The 24,598-nt window shown below is 36.5% G+C and overlaps 1 long non-coding RNA gene across 1 annotated transcript in view; it reads right to left on the bottom strand.

The window, feature by feature from the left end:
• Window positions 1-5,807: 5,807 nt before the first annotated feature.
• LOC138175829 (uncharacterized) overlaps window positions 5,808-24,598 on the bottom strand; it is a 19,806-nt gene continuing 1,015 nt past the window's right edge. Inside the window, exon 2 of the long non-coding RNA XR_011172108.1 lies at window positions 5,808-6,534. This is a non-coding gene — a long non-coding RNA (uncharacterized lncRNA). The remainder of the gene's footprint in view (window positions 6,535-24,598) is intronic.

The following is a 24,598-nucleotide window of genomic DNA, read 5'->3' as shown; positions in this document are numbered from 1 at the left end:
TCTCTCTCTCTCTGTTTCTCTCTCTGTCTCTCTCTCTGTCTCTGTGTGTGTGTGTGTGTGTGTGTGTGTACTCCACCACCCTCATTTAAGAGCAAGTCACACTTCCTAAACTTGCATATCTATTAATGAAAATCTTGGATATTTGTCACACTGTGCTCAGCTTGCCCCTACTCACAGAATTCCTGTCACGTAGTCAACATTTAATGAATGCTTGTTACAAACCTACCAAAGTATTCTATCACAGATTCTAAAATTCAGTACTCCCCTTTTTTCTGAAAGTTACTTTGGCCATCAATTCCACATGTTTGATAAGATTCAACTCCAAATAAAAGTTCTTGTCACCTTTCACACCTATCTCTCTTCCTTCCAGTTTCATGTACATATAAACACTTGGAAGGATCTGGCTTAGCTGAGTCTCATACCAGACATCCACGTGTATAGACTTGCTTCCTCCTGAGCTGTTTTTGTTTTTTTGCTATTTTAAAAAATTATATTGTCCATAATTTTTAATCATCCTCCTCCACAATTCAATATAAATAACTATATTCTCTAAATTGACACTGTCTTTTGCTTTCATGTCTCCACTGTGAAAGAAAGTCAAGTGTTTTCAAATTGAAGTGGTTTCTGAGCTCTGCATGTCTTTCTCTTGTGGAAACTGTTTTTCATCAGTGAAACATCTATCCAATTCCCTTTTTTCCTCATAGTTGAAAACTTGCTTAAATATGGAAAACTAAAGCTTGTTATTGCATACAATATCTCCTTTCCAACTTTATCCTTTCTTAAATGATTCTTAGTCCTTTGCTCTGACTAGTTTATGGTCTGACTTCAAAGACACAATTGATTCAGAAATGATTCCATCTGAAATTTACCTGCATCACTCTTGGTAAGCCACTTGTTTCCTGGGTCTCCATGATCCTTTGCAGTTCTAGAATTTTGGCCTTATAATGCTAAGCAGCCTTTTCTCATACTATTATAAAATGATATAGTAAATGTTATTTTGTGACATTTTTTCAAAGTTGTTATGCCTAGAGCCTTCTCTTCTTTTTTTTTTTTTAAAGCAATCGGGGTTAAGTAACTTGCTCAAGGTTACATGGCCAGTTATTATTATTTTTGCATGGGTGCCGAGTATCAGAGGCTGGAACCGATCCCAGGTCTCCCGACACTGGGGCCGGTGCTCTTACTCACTGCCACCTGGACGCCCCTAAGCCTTCTCTTCTTAAAAAATTGTCAGGGCAGCTAGGTGGCGCAGTGAGTAAAGCGCTGATGCCAGAGTCAGGAGGACCCAAGTTCGGTTCCGGCCTCAGACAATTAACACCCACACAAAAAAAACTAGCCGTGTAACCTTGAGCAATTTACTTAACCCCAACTGCCCTCCAGAAAGAAAAAAAAAAAGAAATTGTCGTGTGATACAGGTGTGAAGGTCATACCTGTAAGTATTCTATGAGCCTTTGACTTCTTTCATTTCTCAATTTCAAATCTCATTTCATATATATGTATAATCATACACACATATCCACATATATACATACACACATGCACGTACACACACACATATATAATATTTTCTTTGCCCTCTATTGTGCCCATATATCCATTAAAGGCATTGAATACAAAGAGATATGTTGATTTGCTTTTGAAAACCTTGTCAAATTCTTCAAAGAATTTGTCTATTTTGTCTACAAAGAATTTGTCTATTTTGTCTATCTCAGGTATAAATGTTAGCACAGAAGACACAATTATTTCCCTGGGGTCTTTTTGTTTGCCCTTGTCATGAGTACCATAAAGTAAGATGACTTCATATGCAATTCAATGATTCACCTCATCAGGATTGGACCAGAGACTTTGAACCTTACTAGGAACATGGGAGATTTTCATTAGAAAATTTATTTTAAAAAAGCAATCAAATATCATACACTAATAATCGAATATCATAGCCTAATTGTCTCAGAATTGCCTATTTGAATGTAAATTTAATCTTAAACCCAGAGGAAGTTTGAAGTCTTTCCTATAGATAAGCAGTATGCAATGATTGTCTAGAAACTGTCAGAAAGGGTGATAAATTTATTTGGTTATAACAACTCATTAAACTATCTACTAAAGCATGGAGGGATTACTATCTGCATCTCTAGGTGAGAACTAACACAGATGAAATCACAGAAGGTTTTACAGGCTGATAGATGTATCAATTACTTGGCAAATTATTAAATAATCAATACATTATATGGCATCCAGTGACAAATTTATTGACTCAGAAGTAGGAAAGCATATCAAAGACAGTTTGTCATTTGGGAGGCTAGAAGTCAAGTATACTCTTCATTCTTGGACATAAATGATATCATGATTGGCCAAGTCAGATTTTTAAGAATTTCATTAGTCAAGTCAATAAGTCAAGTCAAAAGCATTTATTAGCACTAACTGTACACCAGGCACCACCCTAAGTAAGTACTAAGCATATAAAGAAAGTTAAAAACATGATCCTTGGAGGAGAAAACGAGAAAATAAGTATTCACATAAACAACATATTCAGGGTAAATAGAAGATCATATCAGAGCAAAGGCACAAGTAGATAGGGAAAAAAGAGGAAAATGACCTCTTGAAGAAGGTGAGTCTTGAAGAAAGCCAGCAAGGGGAGGTGAAGCAGGATAGCATTATGGGCATGAAGAGCAGCCAATGAAAAGTCAAAGAGTTAGGAGATGGAGTGTCATATGTGAAGACCAACAAGAAAAGCCAATGTATCTGGATCATAGAGCAGTGGAGGAGAACAAAATGTTATGAAGACTGGAAAGACAGAAAGGGACCAGGTTGTGAAGGGTATTAAAAGCCAAACAGAGGATATTTATACTTGATTATGGAGATACTAGGGGGCCATTGGAGTTTATTAAGGAGGGAGATGATGTGGTGAGAACTGCACTTTAAGAAGATCAATTTGCCTGAAAAATAGAAAATAGATTGGAGTGGGGAAAAACATGTCACAGCAGGCAGACCAAATAACCCCAAGTCCAGAGCTCTGTCTACTGTATCATCCTGCCTCTCAGATATAATGTCCTAGAACTATAAACTTTAACATCTGACCATAGCCTTCTATCATGCTGTCTCTTCTTGTGCCTTATTTGTCCTAAACCAATTCTTTGTCCTGACTGTGACTGCCATTTTCTCAATTTTTCAGTGCTTTCTCAGACTATCATCTCTGCTCTGGCTTCTTTTTCCTTTCCTCCCAATGCTAACTCCATAATCACTTCAACTTTATACCACCCTCCACTGTCAAATCTTTTGTCCTCTTGTCTTGAAGATGCTCATGCTTTGCTAAACAAACCTGTATTGCTTCAACCATTTGCCTCCTCTCCTTCTACTCACCTGCTATCAGAGATGAAGAAAATCACACCACCATGCTGAGTCCACCACTAATTTGTGTTCTCTAAGCTCAGTTGTCTCTTTACTGTTTCAAGATAGTCCTCTGATTCTTTCCCAATTGGTTATTCCACTCCTCACAGTGTCTATTCCAAACCTTTTCTTTCCTCAATCCTCCAACTCATCCCTTCATTCCTTCCTTTCACTAGCAAAGTAGCACCCCCTTTTCGCTGAGAAAATAGAGGCTCTTTGTCATGAGTTCCTTGTTTTCCCCTCTTCTACTGTTTTCCCCTCAAACACTGAAATCATTACCTGCCGTCTCATTCTTCCTATCATATTTAGTCAGGCAAATGACCCATGAGGAGTATTGCCACAGTCTAGCACATAGCTGTTGTTCAGCCTTCATTTTGAAGAGGACCAATAACATCAAAGGATGGTCTTGATTTGTGAGGGAACTGGACTTCAGTGAGGCAGAATCGCACAAAGTCATCAGTCTCATTTTCTATTCCAGAGTCACTGAATTCCAGTGCCAAGACAAAAGTCAAGAAGACTGGAGATTGCCTGGGATGCAGTGGGTGACTCTGGCATCTTCAATGTCTGACCAAGCTCTCGATGCTCCACAGCACCTGCTTCAGCTGCCTTCATGGCTGTTGGAACAAACTGTTCTCTTCTACCCATTCTGCCAGGGGAGGTCTTCACACGCTTGGGGTAGACATCCCCCTAACTCACCAACAGGTCTGAGGCCTGTCAGTTACCCTGCCAGTTAAGGGTAACCTGGTTTAGCCTGTCTGCAGAGATGATTTTACTGGGGTGAGGTCACTGGGCATCCTACATCCAAGAATGGAACCACAAGTGAGAGTTTGACAGGTAGCACATGGTAAGTATTTAATAAAACCTTATTGGATGAATGAAATGAGTAGGTGAGAGAAGAGTGGTATTCAGTGCTTCATTGCAATGAGGATCCATTAAAAATGAAATAGTAATTTTACTACACAAATTCAGCACACCTGTGTGACTTTCTTCAGGGATTAGGAGCGTAGAAGGTAGATTGGGGAGGGCAGGGTCTGACCCAGACTTGTAGCATTTAAAAGAAGTGGTGGGACAAAGTATCAATGGATTCAAGGATGGAAAACACTACACAGTTGAACAAGTCAACCATAGAGTTAAGACTCTATAGCTGATGTCAGGAAAATCTTGCTAACAATTAAAGTCATCTAAAAGCAAAGTGAGCTTCTTCAGGAGACAGTGAGTTCCTCTTCACTGGCAGTCATCTGGCAAAGGCCAAGATGACCACTTCTCAAGTATTTTACACAGGGTATTCTTGTTCAGGTAAGAGTTGGAGTAGATTGCTCTCAAGAGCTTTTCCCACTCTTAACTTCTGTGATTCTGTGACTCCAAAGGGTGTCTAAGACCAGACAAGGGGTGACATATTGGGAAAATAAAGAGGTATCCTAGAGTTTGTGTTTAGGATGCAGAATAGGCTTAAGAGTACTGAGTCTGAAGAATAGGTGACATCTTATGTCTCTTCCAACTCCAAATCTTTTGACTGAAAATATACATAATATATCGAGATAATATAACTCCAATCCTCCCCCCCAAAAGGAAACCTAAAGTTAAGCAGCAGTAAAAAGACTATTGGCACCTAGGGATTAGAGGTAGGAATCCTTTTCTGTAGCCAGGTACAGATGAAAGGGCACTGGAGGGGTGATTATAGGACCATTAACTTTTGGGGTAACTTCACCTCTCCTGGCCTTTCATTTGCACATCTGCAGAATGAAAGGGTTTTCTTACATAGCCTCCAAAGTCCTTTCCAACTTTAAAGAATTTCTATGTACAGGGATAAAATAATAAACAGCACCAAAGGCATTGAATAGTGGTTGAAGTTTGGAACTAAGGGGCAGCCAATTTGAGGATGAAAATCACTGTTGTTAATACAAAGGACTTTTTAGCCACTCCCACACATTAGGGAATGAACTATCACTCCCTTTAAGTATTAAGGACAGTGATGTGCATGATTTTTGCAGATTTTCATTTCTTTAAATGGCAGCAGTCTGATTTTTTTTTATCTCTTTCTAATTTTTTCCTGATCTTATGATCTTCAAGCTCCTCGTAATTTGCCTGACTAAATATAACATTTTTAGTTGCTTTAGGAAGAAAGATTGCTTGGATAAGGGAATCATTATTAAATGCAGATAATATATAAAACCTTAATGCAAGTTCTATTTTAAAATCTTATCCTACATCAGTTCTAATCTCACATGGAATTCACATAGGCAAATATATGCTCTCTCTTTAGGGGACACTTTATTTTATGTATGGAGAATATATATAAAGATAGCATCTACCTTTGAAAAAAGAAAATCATGATGGTCCACCTTCTTTACGCATTAGCAATTTCTTACTGTATGAGTACTACACAAACCCTTAGGATTAAAAAGAATAAAACGACTTCAATATAATTTTTCAAATTGTTTTAAGGAGATAACCATATTTCATCATTTGAAAGTCATTGTTTTCCTGACTTAGGTGATGACAGAAATATAATTTTGCTATAAATTTTCTACATGCTATTTATATTACTGAAAAATATACATGGTGCCCATTAATCCGTGTTATGAATCATGTCATCCTGAGTCAGCTTCCTAGGTGGTCCAGAGACTTCTGTAAACAGGTAAGAGAAATCTGAGAGCAAACTTTGAAGAACAATATTTAAACCAAAGAAGATTTAGATCTTGGATTTTCAGCAGATGATCAAATTCAGTACCAAAATGTAGGTGTATATGTGTGTCTAGATATATAACACACTTTGATGTATATAGATTACAGGTTATAATTATAGATTTAGATATAGATATTGTTGTTAGAGACATAGATGATATAGGTTAAATATATGGATAATATAGATGTATACCTTTAATACATATGTAGAAAGTAAAGATATATAGAGTTTACAGTGTAAAAGTAAAGCATTTCAGAGAAAAAAAGGATTGATCCTTAGCGGCATGTTATAATCCTAGAATTCTATGATTCCACAGCTTTTAAGGCTTTGTCTCCAACAAAAGCTAACCATAGGTCAGAATCTTCTCCTTTTATCTTCTGCATATCCAATCAGCTCTATAGCTGCAGGAAAGCTGTGACCCCAGCTTCAGTTGCCCCACCATATCTGTCTGAGTTAATGGAGAAATTCTAAAAGAGACAAAAAATCTTTTCCATCCTCAGTAGACAAATATTTTAATTCTGTCAACACTCTCTTAATACATATGAGGAAGGATGTTAGTTATTAGTAATTGATCCACAGACTAATATTAGAAATATTTCTTCATTTTCAAGGAACAATTTCACTAAACCAACCTCAGTGAAGTCAATGGGAAGTAAAAAAAAAAGGGGTTTCTTTAATGCTTCAGAATTCTTGAAATGCAGGGATACAATGATACTTACGGATATTGTAATGACAACCTACCCAAAAGATAAATTTCTCAGTTCAGATTTAACAGAAAGTAAATTAGTCTTTTGGGATGCCTCTCTCCAAAACAAATGGCACCAGTCAGTAGCTTTTAGTAATGTTTATAACTGGCCTTCCTTTTGGACTCCTTAGTGATTGATTTGAGATATAGAGGGAGGTAAACACTATGCTATTAGCAAGTCTGTTCTATATTCTGACATGGACCAAGCTCTCTAAAACCCAAGGGAATTGAACTCCTTAAAAGTAACTCAAAATCTCATTATTTTAAAAACATACTTGGTTTAAAACATTTCATGATGAGAGTAAAGACAGTCTGCCATTTATTCTTCCAAGGTAATACTTTACTAATATTTATAAATAGGGGGAAATTCCTTGAAAAGTTCTTGAAAAGGAAGGGATTTGTTAAAGTGAAAGATGCTAGGTAAATCCATGTTAGCTCACAGAAGAAAATAAAACTAGTCTATAACTTTTTTTGTTTAACATATTGATTGATTCCATTCTTTAGCAGAAAACCACAAATGGGCAATAAAATAAATGCATGTGATTTTGCTGATGCTATTCTATGCATCTACTAGAGTCTCCCCCTCCCTATCTTATCCTCCACTTATCTAAATCTTACTCTTCTTAAACATAGTTCATGTCACTTCTTCAATGAAGTCCTCCCTGATTAACCTAGTCCCCAGTTATCTATTACCTTTCATTGCTGAAGCATTTACTATGGAGATGTCATTTCATGTCATTTATCACTTAAGAATGCCAGTTGGTAGTGTTATGTATCTTTTAAAGTTCAATTCCTATATCCCCAACTTAATTTTACATTTCTTGTGGTCAAGGACTATGCTGATACCTGTCTCTTCACTCACCAATCTTTCATCTTTCCCTGTCTACTGGATGCTTCCCTGCAGTCTATGAATATATCCATGTCTCACTCATCCTCCCAAAACACTCACTTGATCTATCTCCTGTTAGTTATCATACTACATTTCTCCTTCCTTTTGTGGATAAGCTCCTTCAGAAAACCATCTAAAACAGGTGCTTTCACTTCCTTTCCTTTCAGTCTTTGCAGCCTGATTTTCAACCAGTCTAAATTGCTGTCTCAGAAGTTGCTAGTGATCTCAATTGCTAAATCCTTTCTTCTCTTGACTTTTCTATAGCCTTTGACAATATTGATCATCATCTTCTCCTTGAAACTCTTCTCTCTATATTTTATGACATTACTCTCTCCTAATTCCCCAACCTGTATGCTTACTCCTTATGTTTCTTTTGGTAGATCTTCATTATTAACCATGGGTGTCCCCCAAGGTTTTATCCTGGGCCTTTTTTTCTGAGAGAGACAGACAGACAGACACACAGAGAAAGAGAGAGAGAGAGAGAGAGAGAGAGAGAGGTGTATATGTGTGTGTGTGTGATCTATGAGCGTCCAAGGATTCAATTACCGTCTCTATGCAAATGTTTCTCATTACTAGTTATCCATCTGACTTTCTTTTATCTAGAATTGCTTCTTTGATTTCTCAGGCTAGGTGTCCCATAATCATCTTAAAATCAATATATTTCTCCCAAATTCTCCCTTCTTCCTAACTTCCATTTTACTATCCAAGATACCAGTTTCTCCCCAGTCATCCAGGCTTAAAACAAGGTGATATCCTCAACTCCCTCGTTTTCTCATCACATGTAATCAGTCAATTGTCAAGTATTGTTGATTCTATCTTATAAATGGCATGATATGTTTCCTCTTCTCTAACACTGCCTCTACCTTCTTGCAAGTCCTTATCATTTCACTTATGGGTGATTTTATATATATATATAGCCTTCTGGTCTGTCTACCTCAGGTCCCTCTCCAATAATCCATCCTCCACTAAGATATCAAAATTATTTTCCTAAAGCACAATTCTAAACATGTCACCCACACAATCCCTCTCCATTGTGCATTCAGTAAAGTTTGGTGGCTCCCTAATACCTGCTGGTTCTAATACAAAACCCTCCATTTGGTTTTTAAAACCCTGCCCATCCTGCCCCCTTCCTGTCTTTTCAATTTTCTTATATTTTACTTCACTTCAAATACTCCCTCCAGATACATTGGCTTTCTTGCTGTTTGTTTCTCACATGATGTTCCACTTCCCAACTCTGTCCCTTTTCCCTGGCTGACCTCTATGCCCAACTTCTCATTTTCCGTGATCACTAAAAGATCACTGATAGGGGCTCAGCAATAACACCTGCTCCTTTGTTCTGTACCCAAAGTTGTATGCCAGCTGGTTCAGATGATTTGAATTCATCAAGGGCAAAAGGAAGAGAATAGGTAGTATAAGGGGGAAGAGTTTTGAATATTAATAATATATACAAATATTCCAGGAAACAAGAGAATGATAGTGAGAATTTCAGGGAAAACCAAAGAAGAAAGAAACAGTGGTATTGCTATTGGGATATACTATAGACCATCTGCACAGAAAGAGAACTTTGAAAAGAACTTTAGGAAATAGATCACAAACATGGAATACAGCATGATTAGTAATAACGAAGAACTTCAATTACTTAGAAATTTGCTGAAGTATTCTCTGTGCCCCAAGTAGAAAAGGTAAGAATTTTGTGACTGTTTGAAGGATAATTTCCCCCTTCAAAGGGTGTAGACTAGGGGAAGTTATTCTTTAGAACTGCCAATGTATACCCTATTTTGTTCCAGTAGTTCCCCATCTCTCTTATCTAAAGAAGGTATGTTTCCTAATTTCTTCTCTAGGATCTTCATTTTTTCCCCTTTTTTATTATTCAAAGTTCAACTTTCTTTTAGTGATCTTATATAGTCATTAGGTGAATCATTCTCTTGATTCTGTTTATTTCATTCTCCATCACTTCATACATATCTTTCTAATTTTTCTGAATTCTTCATATCATCCTAATATGTAGTATTCCACTACTTTATTCAATCAATCAACAACCATTTATTAAATAGCTATTATGTACTAGGCACTGTACTAGTCTTTGGAGATATAAACATGAAAGGTGAAGCAATTTCAGTTCTCAAAGAGTTTTTCACTCCATTTATTCCCCAATGGACATTGACTTTGTTTACAATTCATTGCTACCACAAAAATAGTTACTATGAATATGTTTATTTATGTTGAACACTAGTTTCTAACATTGACATCTTCAGGATATATTTTGCATAGTGTATTCTCCATGTGAAAGGGTATGCATAGTTTAGTCATTATCTTACATAATTCAAAACTGAAATTAAAAAAAATTATTGGACCACTCCATAGCATTATTTCAGTGTCCTGTCTTTCCATATATATTTTTTACTTTTACTGTATCACTTTCTATTAATTCTGTTTTGTTTTTGTTTTTTTTTTTTTGCCTTTTGGAGGGCAGTTGGGGTTAAGTAACTTGCCCAAGGTTACACGGCTGTCATTTTGTGTGGGTGTTAAGTGTCTGAGGACTGAACGGAACTTTGGTCCTCCTGACTCTGGGGCCAGCGCTTTACTTACTGCGCCACCTAGCTGCCCCAATACTTTCTATTAATTCTTACAACCAAAAATTTCTTTCTGGTGGATAGACAAATTTCCTTTTGCTTAAATTTAAGTTCTCCCTAAATCATTTGTTGGAATATTGTAATGGAGATTTATGTTTCAAAGAGAGATTGCACTAGATGCCCTGTGTAAACTCTTCTAATAAGCTAATTCTCTGACAATAGACAAAAGTTACTAAATATATTCTTTTTAAAAATTTTATTATATATTAATAACATTTTTTAAAAATTTAAATTCCAAATTCTATCCCTTCATCCCATCTCTGTCTGACCCATTGAGAATACAAGAAATGTGGTAGCAGTTATACATTTCAAATCATGCAAAACATATTTATATGTTAGCTGTGTTCGAAAAAAAAAAACCAAGAAAAATAAAGTTAAATAATTAAGTTTCAATCTGCAGTCAATCTCCATTAGTTCCTTCCCTGGGCATGGAAAGAATTTTTCATTATAAGTTATTTGGGATTGTCTTATCTTAATCTAATAATCAAAATAGTTAAGTTATTCACAGTTGATCACTGTACACTATTGCCATTACTGTGTATAATGTTTTCCTTGTTCTGCTCACTAAACTTTGCATCAGTTCATATAAGTCTTCCCAGTTTTTCTCTGAAAGCATCCTGCTCATTATTTCTTATATTAAAATAGTTTCCCATCATAATCATATACCACAACTTGTTCATCCATTCCCTAATTGATGGGCACCCCTTCAATCTCCCATATTTTGATTTCTTCTTCTGAATACTTCCTGTTCATATCCTTTGACCATTTATCAACTGGGAATGACTCACATTATTATAAATTTGACTCAGTTCTTTATATTTGAGAAATTAGACATTTATAAAAGAAATTTGCCATAAAAAATTTTCCCCAGTTTCATGCTTTCCTTCTAATGTTGGATGCATTGCTTTTATTTGTACAAAACCTTTTCAATTTCATGTAATCAAAATTATCCATTGTACTTTCTATAACCCTCTCTATCTCTTGTTTGGTCTTAAAATCTCCTCTTATCCCTAGATCTTACAGGTAAAATATTCCATTCTCCCCTAATTTGCTCATGATATCACCCTTTATCTTAAATCATGTGCCTATACCTACTTTCTGTGAAACTGCTTTCCAGTTTTCCCACTAAATTAGTGAGTTCTTGTCCCAAAAGCTTGGGTATTTGGGTTTATCAAACATTAGATTACTATGGTCATTTACTACTGTGTATTGTGTACCTAAACTGTTCCACTAATCCACTACTCTATTTCTTAGGCAGTACCAAATTATTTGAATGATAACCACTTTGTAATGTAGTTTTAAATCTGGTACTACAAGGCCACTTTATTTCAATCTTGACCTTTTGTTCTTCTAGATGAATTTTGTTATTATTTTTTCTAGCTCTATACAACAATTCTTTGGCAGTTTGATTGGTATGGAATTGAATAAGAAAATTAATTTGGATAGAATTTTATTATATTGACTCAGTCTACCCTTTTCTCCAATTGTTTATATCTGTCTTTATTTGTGTGAAAATATTTTGTAATTGGGTTCATATAGTTCCTGAATTTGTCTTGATAAGCAGAATCCCAAGTATTTTATGTTGTCTGCAGTTATTTTAAATGGAATTTCTTTTTCTGTCTTTTCCTCCTGGACTTGGTTGGTAATATAAAGAAATACTGATTATTTACATAGGCTTATTTGATATCCTGCAACTTTGCCATTATTTCAACTAGTATTTTAGTTGATTCTCCAGAATTCTCTAAGTATACCATTATAATGTGTCATCTGCAATGCATAATAGTTTTATTTCTTTATTGGCTATTCTAATTCCTTCAATTTCTTTGTCTTCTATTATTACTGTAGCTAACATTTCTAGTACAATACTGAATAATAAATGTGCTCATCAACCACAACCACACCATCCATATGTGGAACCATAGGTTACAGCAAATGGAGAAGTTTTGAATCCTGTGGATGTCAATTACCTTGGTAGTATACTTTCCAGGGATGTACACATTGATAATGAGATTGATATACACATTGCCACAGTCAGTTCAGTGTTTGGGAGGCTCTGAAGAAAGGTGTAGGAGAGAAGAGGTATTAGACTGACTACCAAATTGAAAGTCTATAGAACTGTTGCACTGACTTCATTGTTGTATGCTTGTGAAACCTAGACAGTATACCAGGACCATGCTAGGAAATTAAATTGCTTCCATTTGAATTGTCTTAGGAAGATCTGAAGATCATCTGTCAGGATAAGATACAAGACACTGAGGTCATTCTCGAATTAAACTGCCAAGCATTCAAACTCTACTTCAGAGAGTGCAACTCTGATGGGTTAGCCACATTGTTCAAATGCTTGCCAAAAAGACTATTTTATGAAGAAATCACACACAGCAAGTGTTCGCATGGTGGTCAAAAGAAATGATACAAGACATTCTCAAGGTCTCTCCTAAGAACTTTGGAACTGATTGTGTGACATGGGAGATACTGATACAGGACCACTCAGCATGGAGTGTCCACATCCAAGAAGGCACTGTGCTTTATGAGCAAAGCAGAACTGAAGCAGCTCAAAAGATGTGCTAATTTAGAGAATTCCACCCCAAATGTTCATATGGGCTATTCATGCCTGACCTGTGATAGAACATTCCAAGCTCATATTGGTCTGATCAGGCACAGTCAGACAAACTGTAATTTGACTCTAACACAGTGATGTCATTTAGGTCATCTTTAAGAACAAAGGACAACAACCAACCAACCAAATAATAGTGATGATAATGGGGATCCTTGCTTCCTCCCTGATTTTATTAGGAAGGCTTCTAGTTTATCCTCATTACAGAAAATATTTGCTGATGGTTTTAGACAGATACTACTTATCACTTTAAAGAAAGCTACATTTATTCCCATGCTTTCTAGTGTAAGTAAGGTATTTTGTCAAAATATTTCCCAGCATTTATTGAGACAATAATAGTGTTTGTTATTGATATGATCAATTATACTGGTAGTTTTCCTAATGTTGAATCAGTCCTGTGTTCCTAATATAAATTTCACCTGGTCATATTGTATAATCTTTGTGATGTATTAGTGTAATCTCCTTGCTAGTATTTTATTTAAAATATTTGCACCAATATTCATTAGGGAAATGGTCTACAGTTTTATTTCTCTGTTTTTGATCTTCCTGGTTTGGGTATCATCACCATATCTGTGTTATAAAAGGAATTTGGTAATACTTCTTTGCCTATTTTTCCAAATAGTTTATATAGTGTTGGAATTAATCTTTAAATGTTTGGAATAATTCATTTGTGAATCCATCTGATCCTAGCATTTTTCTAAGACAGTTCATTGATGGCTTGTTCAATTTTTTTTTCCAAGATAGGATTATTTAACTATTTTATTTCCTCTTATGTTAATCTGGGCAATTTATTTTTTTGTAAACATTCATTTCACTTAGATTATCAACTTTACTGGCATATAATTGAGCAAAATAGTTCCCAATAATTTATTTAATTTCATCTTTATTGGCTGTGCATTCCCCCTTTAAATTTTTGATACTAGAAATTTGCTTTTCTTCACCCTTTTTTAAAAAATCAAATTAAACAATGGTTTACCATTTTTTTTCATCAAAGCAGCTTCTAATTTCTTTCTTTAGTGTTTTATTATCTTAATTTTCTTAATCTCTCCTTTGATAGTCAGGATTTTAATTTGGTGTTTCATTTAGTAGTTTTTGAGGGGTTTTTTTAGTTGTATGCCCAATTCATTTATCTGCCCTTTTTCTATTTTACTTATGTAAATTTCAGTATTTAGAGATAAAAATTTTCCTTTAAGTACTGCTTTGGTTGCATCTCACATATCGGGGTATATTATATCATTGTTTTCTTTCTTTCTGATGGAATTACTATAATTTGGACTATTTGTGCCCAATCTGTGATAAAACATTCCAAGCTCATGTTCTTTGACCCATTCATTCTTTAGAATTGGATTATGTAGTTTATAATTAGTTTCTAATCTATGTTTCCACAATTTTTGCTGAATGTGATTTTTAACTGCATTATAGCCTGAAAAGGCTGGATTTAATATTTCTGCTTTTCTGCATTTGGTTGTGAGGTTTTATGCCCTGATATATGGTCAATTTTTGTGATGGTAATATGTGCAACTGAGAGGGGGAAAAGGATATTCTTTCTATTTCCATTCAATTTTCTCCAGAGATCTAGCACATCTAACTTTTTTGTCTATGTAGATTCTTTCCAATAGCTATAATGATGATAAAGTTCTTAGAATTACATGTATCATCTTCCCATATAGGAATGTATACAATTTAACTTTATTGAGTCCCTTATGATTTCTTTTTCATGTTTCCCTTTATAAGCTTCTCTTGGGCCTTATATTTGAAAGTCAAATTTCCTCTTCAGCTCTGGTCTTTCCATCAGGAATGCTTGAAAGTCCTCTACTTCATTAAATATCCTATTTTTCCTCTCAAAGGATTTTATTTAGTTTTTCTGGATAGGTGATTCTTGGTTGTAATTCTAGCTCCTTTGACTTCCAAAATGTTTATATTCTAATCCTTCTGCTTCTTTAAAGCAGAAACTGCTAAATCTTATATGATCCTAACTGTGTGTCCATGATATTTGAACTGATTCTTTCTGACTGCTTGCAATATTTTCCCTTGACCTGGAAACTCTGGAATCTGGCCATAATATTCCTGGGAGTTTCCATTTTGGAATCTCTTTCAGCAGGTGACCAGTAGATCTTTCCATTTCTTTTTTACACTGTGGTTTTAGGATATATCAGGACAGTTTTCCTTGATATTTCTTGAAATATTTTGCATAGGCTTTTGTTTTAATCATGGTTTCAGGTAGTCCAATAATTCTTAAATAATCTCTCCTTGAACTATTTTTCAGGTCAGTTGTTTTTCCAATGAGATCTTTCATATTTTCTTCTATTTTTCATTCTTTTGACTTTGTTTTAGTGTTACTTGATTTCTCATGAAGTCATTAGCTTCCACTTGCCCAATTCTAATTTTTAAGGAATTATTTTCTTCAGTGAGTTTTTATACTTCTTTTTCTATTTGACCAAATCTACTTTTTAAAGAGTTCTTCTCTTCAGTCAATTTTTGTGCATGTTGTTATTATTTGGCCAATTTTGTTTCTTAAAGTGTTATTTTCTTCAGTATTTTTGTGCTTTTTTTGTTGCCAAACTGCTGACTCTATTTTCATGATTTTCTTGTATCACTCTCACCTCTTTCCCCAATTTTCCCTCTACCTCTCTTATTTGATTTTTAACATCTTTTTTGAATCCTCTAATGAATTCTTGTTTGGCTTGTGATCAATACCCTTTTTTTTCCTTTGAGGCTTTGCTTGTAAACATTTTAATATCATTGTCTCTTTCTGAATTTGTACCTTGATCTTCTTGGACTTTATAATGGCTTTTTATAGTCATATTCTTTTTTTTTGTCATTTGCTCATTTTTCTAGTTTATTTTTTTGACTCTTAACTTTATGTTAAAGTTGAACCCTGTTCCCCAGGATGGAAGTGACACTGTTCAAAGTTTCAGGCTTTTTATGCTATTGTCTTTGGAACTAGTTCTGAGTTCTGTAAATTTTCAGTGCTACCAAGGTGGTATGATTCAATGAGCGGTATGGTCACTGATCTCCCAGCCTGTACCCTGACCTTTACAGTCACACTTGTGCCTTGGAACAGAGACCAGGATTCCAACTTCCTTGAGAGCCACCACAACCTTTTTCTCCATCCTAGAACTACGACTAGGTCTGCTGCTCCCCTGTGGCACAAGCGCTAGGCCTCCTTTTTGTTATAGAGCTGCAAGCAGGGCCCCTACTCTCTTGTGAGTGACCACAAGCACTCTTCTCTGCCCACCAGAAAAGCACCAGTTCTCCTCTTCACCCCTGAAATGCAAGCAGGAGTTTCATACATGCAATGGAACAGAATCAAACAAACAAACAAACACATAATCTCTTTCTGACCAGTTTTCTGACTGCCTTACTGTCTCTGGACTGAGTGTTCCTAAAGCTGCTGCTGCCACTGTTGCAGCTGCTTCCATGGCCCATTGCTGGTAGGGCCACAAGGCATGCCCTGTGCTCTAGGCTAGCTTCCACTGCAGTGCCACAGACCTCTCCAGCTGATCTCTTATGTTATCTTGGCCTGGGAAAATGTCCAGCCTTTTGTTGGCTCTGCTATAATTTGATTTGAGGTATTATTTTAAAGTTGTTTGGAGAGGAATATTGGGAGAGCTCAGCTGAGCTGCTGCTTGTACTCAGTCATTTTGGCTCTGCCTTAGTATATTTTTAATGACAATTATTCTTAAGCACAAAAATAGCGATTAAGATACTCCTAAATTTTTTTTTCAAAAGAACCCTAAATTATGATAGGCCTATTTGTTTTCATTATTTGTATAGTTCTTTTCTAAATACTCCCCAATTGCTTAACATTCCTTTAAAAATGTAAATAAAATATTCTGACAAGTGGTTTAGAGGATAATATTATCTCATTTAATCCTTGGGATAACTTTGCAAGATGGGTGCTATTTTATAGCTGAAATTGAGGCAAACAGAGGTTAAGTGACTCTCCCAGGTTACACAGCTAGTAAATGTCTAAGACTAAATTTGAACTCAGGTTATCCTCACTCTAGCCCTAGTACTTTATCCAGAAAGAATGATTAGTTTTGTATCTTCAATTGTACTAAATGAGAATAAGAACAATGCTTCTTATATCTGCATTCCTTAGCCTAGTATAGTATATAAGACCTAGCAGGTCCTTATTAAATATTTGACTGGATAATTATAAGCCTCAAAAAGGAAATTCACCCAAGACAAATGTATTTACTACTTAATTTCAAGAAATTTGAAAACAACACTTTTGCCCTCAAAATACTGCTGAAAAAAACTTGTGCAAATCCATATTGGGTCCCCCAATTTAATATCTGGTGTTCAGTGCAGGAAATGAAAACACCAACAGCAAAAAAGGGCTATTGACATCCATCTCTAAAACAAAATTTTTTTTACAGGAAAATATATCCCAGACTGTTTGTCTACTTGAGACAATCTACACCATAGCCCTTTAGAACAAGGCATTTTTATTTCTGTTAGCGACAAGTTAAAACACAGCAGTTGGGGGAAAAAAACTGAAGCTCATATTAATGAATCAATTAATACATGTGTGATGGATGCAGCCTCAATTTCACAGGCAGCTACTTGTCTAACACAGAGACTCATCAGTCTGTTAACCTATCTATCATATGAGTCAACCCTAAAAACCAACTAAAGGAATATTTAGACTATAAGTCAAGTCCTACTACCACCATTGTACAACTTTTATTTCATTGTGGTCTAAATTTATATTAGCTTATTATAGTCATGCACAGTGCTTAGGTAAGAGGGCATTTTATACTGAAGAGGAAGAAAGGCCCTCAGAAATGGTATCCCTAGGAAACGAAGTATAAAGTAATAGCCAAAGGAACTATGATGCCTACATTAAACATCCAAAAATACTTGCAAAAAAAAAAAAGATCCTAGTATTATAGATTTAGAATTGTATGGGCCAATGAAGGTCATCCAGTAGAGCCCCCTCATTTTATATTTAAGGAAAGTGAGGCCTACTAGGGTAGCTGATCTGCCCAACGTCCAGGAATATTGGAAGGTTCAAATATGAGATAATGGATATAAAGCACTTCATGAACCATAAAGTGTTATATAAATGCCAGTTAATGTTGTGGTTAGCTTACAGACATCAGACGTCCAGTCAGGTGATAAGTTGACCTCATTCCTGCAGGCCTCTACTGTAATCTCAATGAGTTCAAATAATATAGGAGTTTTCTGATGAAAACAACTTGGTTCTCGAGGAAAAAAAAAAATATATATATATGCACTTTTACATTTAATCGGCATGATCAATGCTTTCTTAAGCCTAGACAATCAACAAAATCATAAAGTAAGCCCTGATTTCTAATGATTGCCAATATCTGAGGAATAAATGCTGACACTGAAAACAGAACAATGGTTTGACAATTTGGGCTTTCAGGAGTCAGTAGGATCTGGTTCCAATACACCCCTGCCCACATCACTCAGGAACAGATCAAGGATCTAAACCTAGGCCCTCTGACTGCACATCTAGAACTCCTTTTCTTGCAATGCACTACCTATAATAATTTATCAAATTTGATAATTTATCAAATTATTCAATTCACACTGACTTGTTCCTACTCTGTATCAATATTTGTGGAGATGAATGAATGAATGAAAAATCATTTATTAAGCATTTATTATGTGCCAAACACTATCCTGTATATAGAGGATAGAAAAAGAAAAAATGAGATGGCCTTTGACCACAAGAATTACTTAACCTAGCTAGCCTCTCAAGTTCATTTCAACTCAATTTGGGCTTGTATAAACCTTAGCATAATCCCTGATAGAGTAGAAAGAGAACTGAATTTGAAATCAGAAGATATAAGTTTGAATGGAGCCTATGCCAGCTACTGCCTGTGGGACTATGAAGAAGTCATAATTCCCATTAGACCTTAGTTTTGTCCTCTGACAAATGTAGATAATCTATAAGACCTCATTTCAATAGGGCACCAAAATCCTATGCTAAATCTTAACTGGCCCCTTTGTCTTCTGTCTCTTCCCCCATTCAAATCAATCTTCCTTGATATTGCCAGAGACTGTCCTTAAGCACTATCAAACCATGTGATTTCCTTCTTATACCAATTCTAGTAGCTACCTATTACAGAAAAACCGAGAGAGAGACGGAGACAGAGACAGAGAGACGGAGAGAGAGACAGAGAGAGACAGAGAGACAGAGACAGAAACAGAGATAGAGGGAGGGAGAGGGCAAGACAGCCAGATCTGACTACTAATTATAATTATGAGTAGGGGTGTGCTGAGGCCAACTCTGGCTGGTCCACCAATTGTTAAATTTTCAACATGACTATTTATATCTTGGAAAGCAGCAAATACTACATATTAGGGCTTGATCTATTGTTTTATTGATTGTCTAGCTTTAAAAAGTAATGGAGTAAATGTTACAAATGCCTATTAAATATTAAAATGTTTCTTATATACTTTTCTTTTTTTCTGAGATCTGGTTGTTAAATATTTACCAGCATACCCAGGGATTTTGTACCATCGCTCCCAACTCCCTTTTGGCTTTCAAAACTGTTTAAAAGCTGGCCCCAAATTATTTTTCCAATCTCATTGTATATTACTAACCCCCCCATACACACAGACACTTTTATTCATCAAATTGGTCTTCTCTCTGTTCCTCATACATTGCAGATCATTTCCTATCTCCTGTCATTTGCACTTCTTGTCCCCCACCCCTGAAATGCACTTACACTTCAGATAATCCCTCTCTTCCTTCAAGACTCAGCTCAAGCCCCTTCTCCTCAAGCAACTTGTATTTAACAACTTCATACCTGCCCTTTTAATATTAATTCTGTATATGCTTATATACAGAACAGGTTGTCTCCCCTTTTAGCATGTAAGGCCTTTGAAAGTAGGGATTGTTTCTCTTTATAGAAGTATCCCCACAGTCTAGCCAATGTAGTTATTATAAATGGTACTTTAAGGAAAACTGGTTCATTAACTGACTCATTGAATGGCTAATCAATATTCTGCAGTCTTCCAGTTCGACACTGTCAGGGCCCTCTTTTCTTCTCTCCTCTGTAATCCTTTCAACTGATATTCGTGTGGCATGATCTCTAACTGCCCCCAAAGCTTGGAGCTGGGAGTGATTGCTTTGTCCTTCTAGTATCTTAGGAACTACTTTGGTTCCCCTGAGGGAAGTTTGCCTTCCCTGTTTCCATTTCCTTCTAACCTTCCCCTTTGATGTGCATGCACCCAGTGACCCATGAGAAGGGTTCAGTGCTACTACTCCTTTGGACTAACCTGTACTCTTTTGCTTTGTATTCAGATATAAGGCCAGAGAGAAAGCATCTTTTGTTCTTTTTTTCCCCCACAAAGGACCCTGAGGACATCTTCCAGGAAGAGCACTCTCTCATTACAGATGGAGGAAAGCCTAGATTCAAATTATAATCCGTGACACCTGGATGAATTTTGTAATGTGGCATTTCTTCCCCTTTTGGCTTATTCCTTCTAACCCTTCTTCCATGGAAGAAGCCCTCAGATACATAAATTGTTACTTTTCCTTCTGAGGCGGTGAGTTGATTTTTCCCTCAAAATGAGGAGTAGCAGGATCAGTCATGGATAAAATTATGCAATAGACAATTTCCTTAGGCACTCTCATTCTCTCCCATTTCCTGGTCTATTAAAGTCCAGTCTCAGGAAAGGATCTAAGTTGTTTGTACCATAGTGAAAAAAAGTTTAGAGATATTTGCCTTTGTAAGCTTTTTCTCTATGGAGTTAAAGGTAAAAGAAATTGCCAGTATTAGTCAGCTAAGGTCAGAAGCATTTGCACGCTATAAGAGTAAACCCTCCATTGAAGGTTTGGGGCACCTTCATTAGGATTCCTGCAATTCCCTTAGAACTTGGGCAATTAGGTTAATCAATGGATAGAGCACCAGATCTGGAGTCAGGGAAATCTGAGTTCAAGTCAGACCTCAAACACTTATTAGCTACATGACCCTGAGCAAGTCGCTTAACCCTGCTTGCCTCATTTTCCTCATCTGTAATATGAGTTGAAGAAATGGCAAAACACTCCAGTATCTTTGCCAAGAAAACCTCAAAAGGTTTTTCAAATTAAGACTGAAACAACAATGATAACTAAGGCTACATCTAGACTCTCTTCTCCCTCTACTCTCTTTACTTAGTTTCTTTATTAATCTCTGTGGATTTAATTATCATCTTTCTATAGATGGTTCCCATAAATACATACATATCTTTCTCTCAAGTTCTAATCCTCTGTATTTCAAGTTAGATGCCCACAGAGACATCTCAAATTCAAGATGTCCAAAACAACTTACCTTCTTTTCACACCAAATCCTCCCGTTTTCTGAACTTCTCTATTTCTGTTGTGCCTATTGCTATCCTTCCAGTGATCCAGATACAAAACTTTGGCATTATCTTCAACTGCCCACCTTTCTACATCCTTCATACCCAAACAGTTGCTAAATCTTACCTTTTCTACCTCTACAACATCTCTATCCATCCCCTTCATGCTACTCCCAGTACTGTGACCTTATTTCAGACCCTGCTCATCTCTTTCCTTGTCTATATAGTGAAAATGAAGCCTAGGATATCTCTTATCAAAATATTTTAATTGTTCTGACAGTCACTATTGTTATCAAGAAGATTCCTTCAACAGATTTACCCTTAAAAATAAGTGGATTAAGTTCCCCAGTGTGGACTAGATTATTAGCAAGAGTCCCTTGCTAAATTTAATCCTTCTATCCCCACTATCATACTCCACATCATTTTGTTGCACTACATGAAACTCCACAAACCAGAAATCCATTTAAACTTCTTAGCATCCTCTTTTAAAATGTAAACATCCTTGGGGCGGCCAGGTGGTGAAGTGAGTAAGAGCGCTGGCCCCAGAGTCGGGAGACCCGGGATAGGTTCCTGCCTCAGAAACTTGGCACCCACACAAAATAACTGGCCATGTAACCTTGAGCAAGTTACTTAACCCCAATTACTTAAAAAAAAGGTAAGCATCCATAAAAGAGTTATAGAGTAGGGATATCAGTTTTTTCACAACTAGTATGAATTAGTTGCTCTGAGTTGCCTTCTTCAACAGATACCCCACCGAATTTATATCAGTTTAAGTGTGGATTTAGGAGAACATTAAAGCAAGGGTAGTTTTGTTACCAGAACTAGTGTATCCTAATGGATATAAAGCTTGACTTAGAGTAAAAAAATACATTCGTTCAAGTCTCTTCTCTTCCATGTATTGCCTACAGAACCCCAGACATGTCACTTAATTTCTCAGTATGCCTATAACTAAACATTACAAAGAAGGCACAGGTCTGTATTGGTCAAGGGAGTCCTTTTAGGGCCTCCCTACTCTAATGAAAGCATGGAACGGTCCAAAGGGTTAAAAAAATGGATAGAGAAAGGGCAAGCTTGAATTAAGCATTCTCTTGTGATATTGTAGGCAATCACAAGGTGTTTTGAGGGCACTGAGTACTTGGGCACAGGACAGAGATGTCAAAAAATGGGGGATGAGTACAGAAAAAGGAGGACATTTTCCTTCAAAACAGGGGTAGGCAGATGAGGACAAAGAAGAAATTAAGTGCCATTTCATCAATTGTCAGTAACCTCCTTATAATACCTTCCATTTTTATAGCACTTTATACTTTTAAAGTACTTTCATATACATCTCAAAGTGTTACTGTAAGGAAGGCAAGTCAACCACTGTTACTTCCTCTTGACAAATGAGGACTCTGAGCAAAGAAATGTTAAGTGACTTGCCCAAACTAGCATAGCAAATTCATGTTTCAGTTACATCTAGAACTCAGGTCTCCTAATGGTGGAAGAGTGTTCTTTCCATTCTGTCTTCCTTCCCTCTCAAGTCTGCTGTCCTACACACTTAAAAGAACAGTCACATTTACTTTTATCCATGTATAGCAAAACCATTGTTATGTTCGGAGAGCCCAGAATACAAAGCAAAGAGCGGGGTCATGCACTATTGAGATCAGAATTTTGCAAAGCAAGTTCATAAATCAAGTTGACAGTAAATCTTTAACAGTATATAAACTTGGGAATGAGTAAAAGTATAGTTTATTTTACTGGGATGATGATATCTGCAAAGAATGCTGCAGAGTGGTATGGGCAATGTTATGGCACACCTGTAAACTGCCAGATAAAAAGAAGGAGCTGTTTGCTCTTCATCTTTCCAGGAAAAAGCCCACTACAACACACCCTTACCTGGAGCCTCTATGTCCTGAGAAAACAAGCCTCAGTTACTTAAAATGCATACCCTGTCAATCTTCCTTTTAGTGATTCGGCACTTGGCCTCACAACGTTGATGTCTGATATTATAATTATGTTCATTGTAACTCCAGTGTTATGGTATTGGTAGGTAAGGTCATAGGGGAGACAAGACCTTTGACAACCATATCGGTTCCAAAGCTAGTTTGAGCAGGGCAGAAATTCTTTAGAAATTAGCCACAGTTTTCTTTCTTCCATAAATATTATTATTGTTTTGAATCCAAATATCACTATCTCTTCCAGGTTGTAAGTCTAAAGGTCACCCATGGGCCCAAAGATCAGCATGGAAGCCTTGACTTTGCCTCTGACGTAGGCCATTTTGCCCCTTTTGTGGCAATCCTGGTGCCCCCAGCTCCCAAGGACCCACAACACTGGTGTGGAATGTGGTACAGATATCAATTAGCCTTAGTCCTACTATAACTAAGAACTCCCAAACTTAAGTGCCACCAATAGTTAAGACTATGGATGTGCGCTACCACACCTGGCTTCATCACCAATGATTAGGTATAGTTGAAAGGTAAAAAGAAACTCTACTCCAGAAGGACACATATAATTGTGATTGATATTAAGTGTAAAAATTGTGGCCTATAGTAAGAGTTCAGCAATTTTATCACAAACACTCAACTTCTTAATACCTTATCCCCAAAGCCTTCATGACTACTATGGACAGCTACTGACATACCCTTCAGAAGATCTACCTTTGTTCAGGGGGCAAGCAGGGAGGACCCAGAGAAATATCCTCACAATACATATACTCACTCCTGGTTACTCTGAGTCCCTAAAGTGACATGAGCATACCTTTTATTCTGCTCCCATGATGGATATACGAGTAGACACTGCCTGATCCATACCAGATGTGGTATCCCTGGGCCTTTGTCCACATCTAGATTCAGCAAAAGTCAACAGGTTGAGGGAATAGAACTCTAAGAAGATAATGAAAAGCTGCCTGAGGGCAAGAATCATTTCAGTTTTGATTCGGAGCACAGTTTTGTTGTCTTGGTAGTGGTGGTGGTGGTGGTGGTGGTGTTATGGATTGATTTTAAGGAGGAAGTAAAGGAAGATGAGAAGCATAAGATTAAAGTTGTTGAGTTGGAAGAGAAAATAGAGGTCAAGAAGATTAGACTCCTTATTTTAACAAAAAACAGGCTTAGATGTTGTAACTTTCCCAAAATCTCACAGGTATTTTCTCCTTTCCTTTCCTTCCTTCCTTCCTTCCTTCCTTCCTTCCTTCCTTCCTTCCTTCCTTCCTTCCTTTTTCTTTCTTTCTCTCTCTTTCCCTTCCTTCCTTCCCTCCCTCCCTCTCTCCCTCCTTTCTTTCTTTCTTTCTTTCTTTCTTTCTTTCTTTCTTTCTTTCTTTCTTTCTTTCTTTCTTTCTTTCTTTCTTTCT

Source organism: Petaurus breviceps, unplaced genomic scaffold, assembly GCF_028583685.1.
Source record: "Petaurus breviceps papuanus isolate PSGF00001 unplaced genomic scaffold, PetGlider_PUasm1.0 79, whole genome shotgun sequence".
NCBI lineage: Eukaryota > Metazoa > Chordata > Mammalia > Diprotodontia > Petauridae > Petaurus > Petaurus breviceps.
Note: the sequence above shows the minus strand (reverse complement) of the source record. Positions and strands in the feature narration are given on the sequence as shown.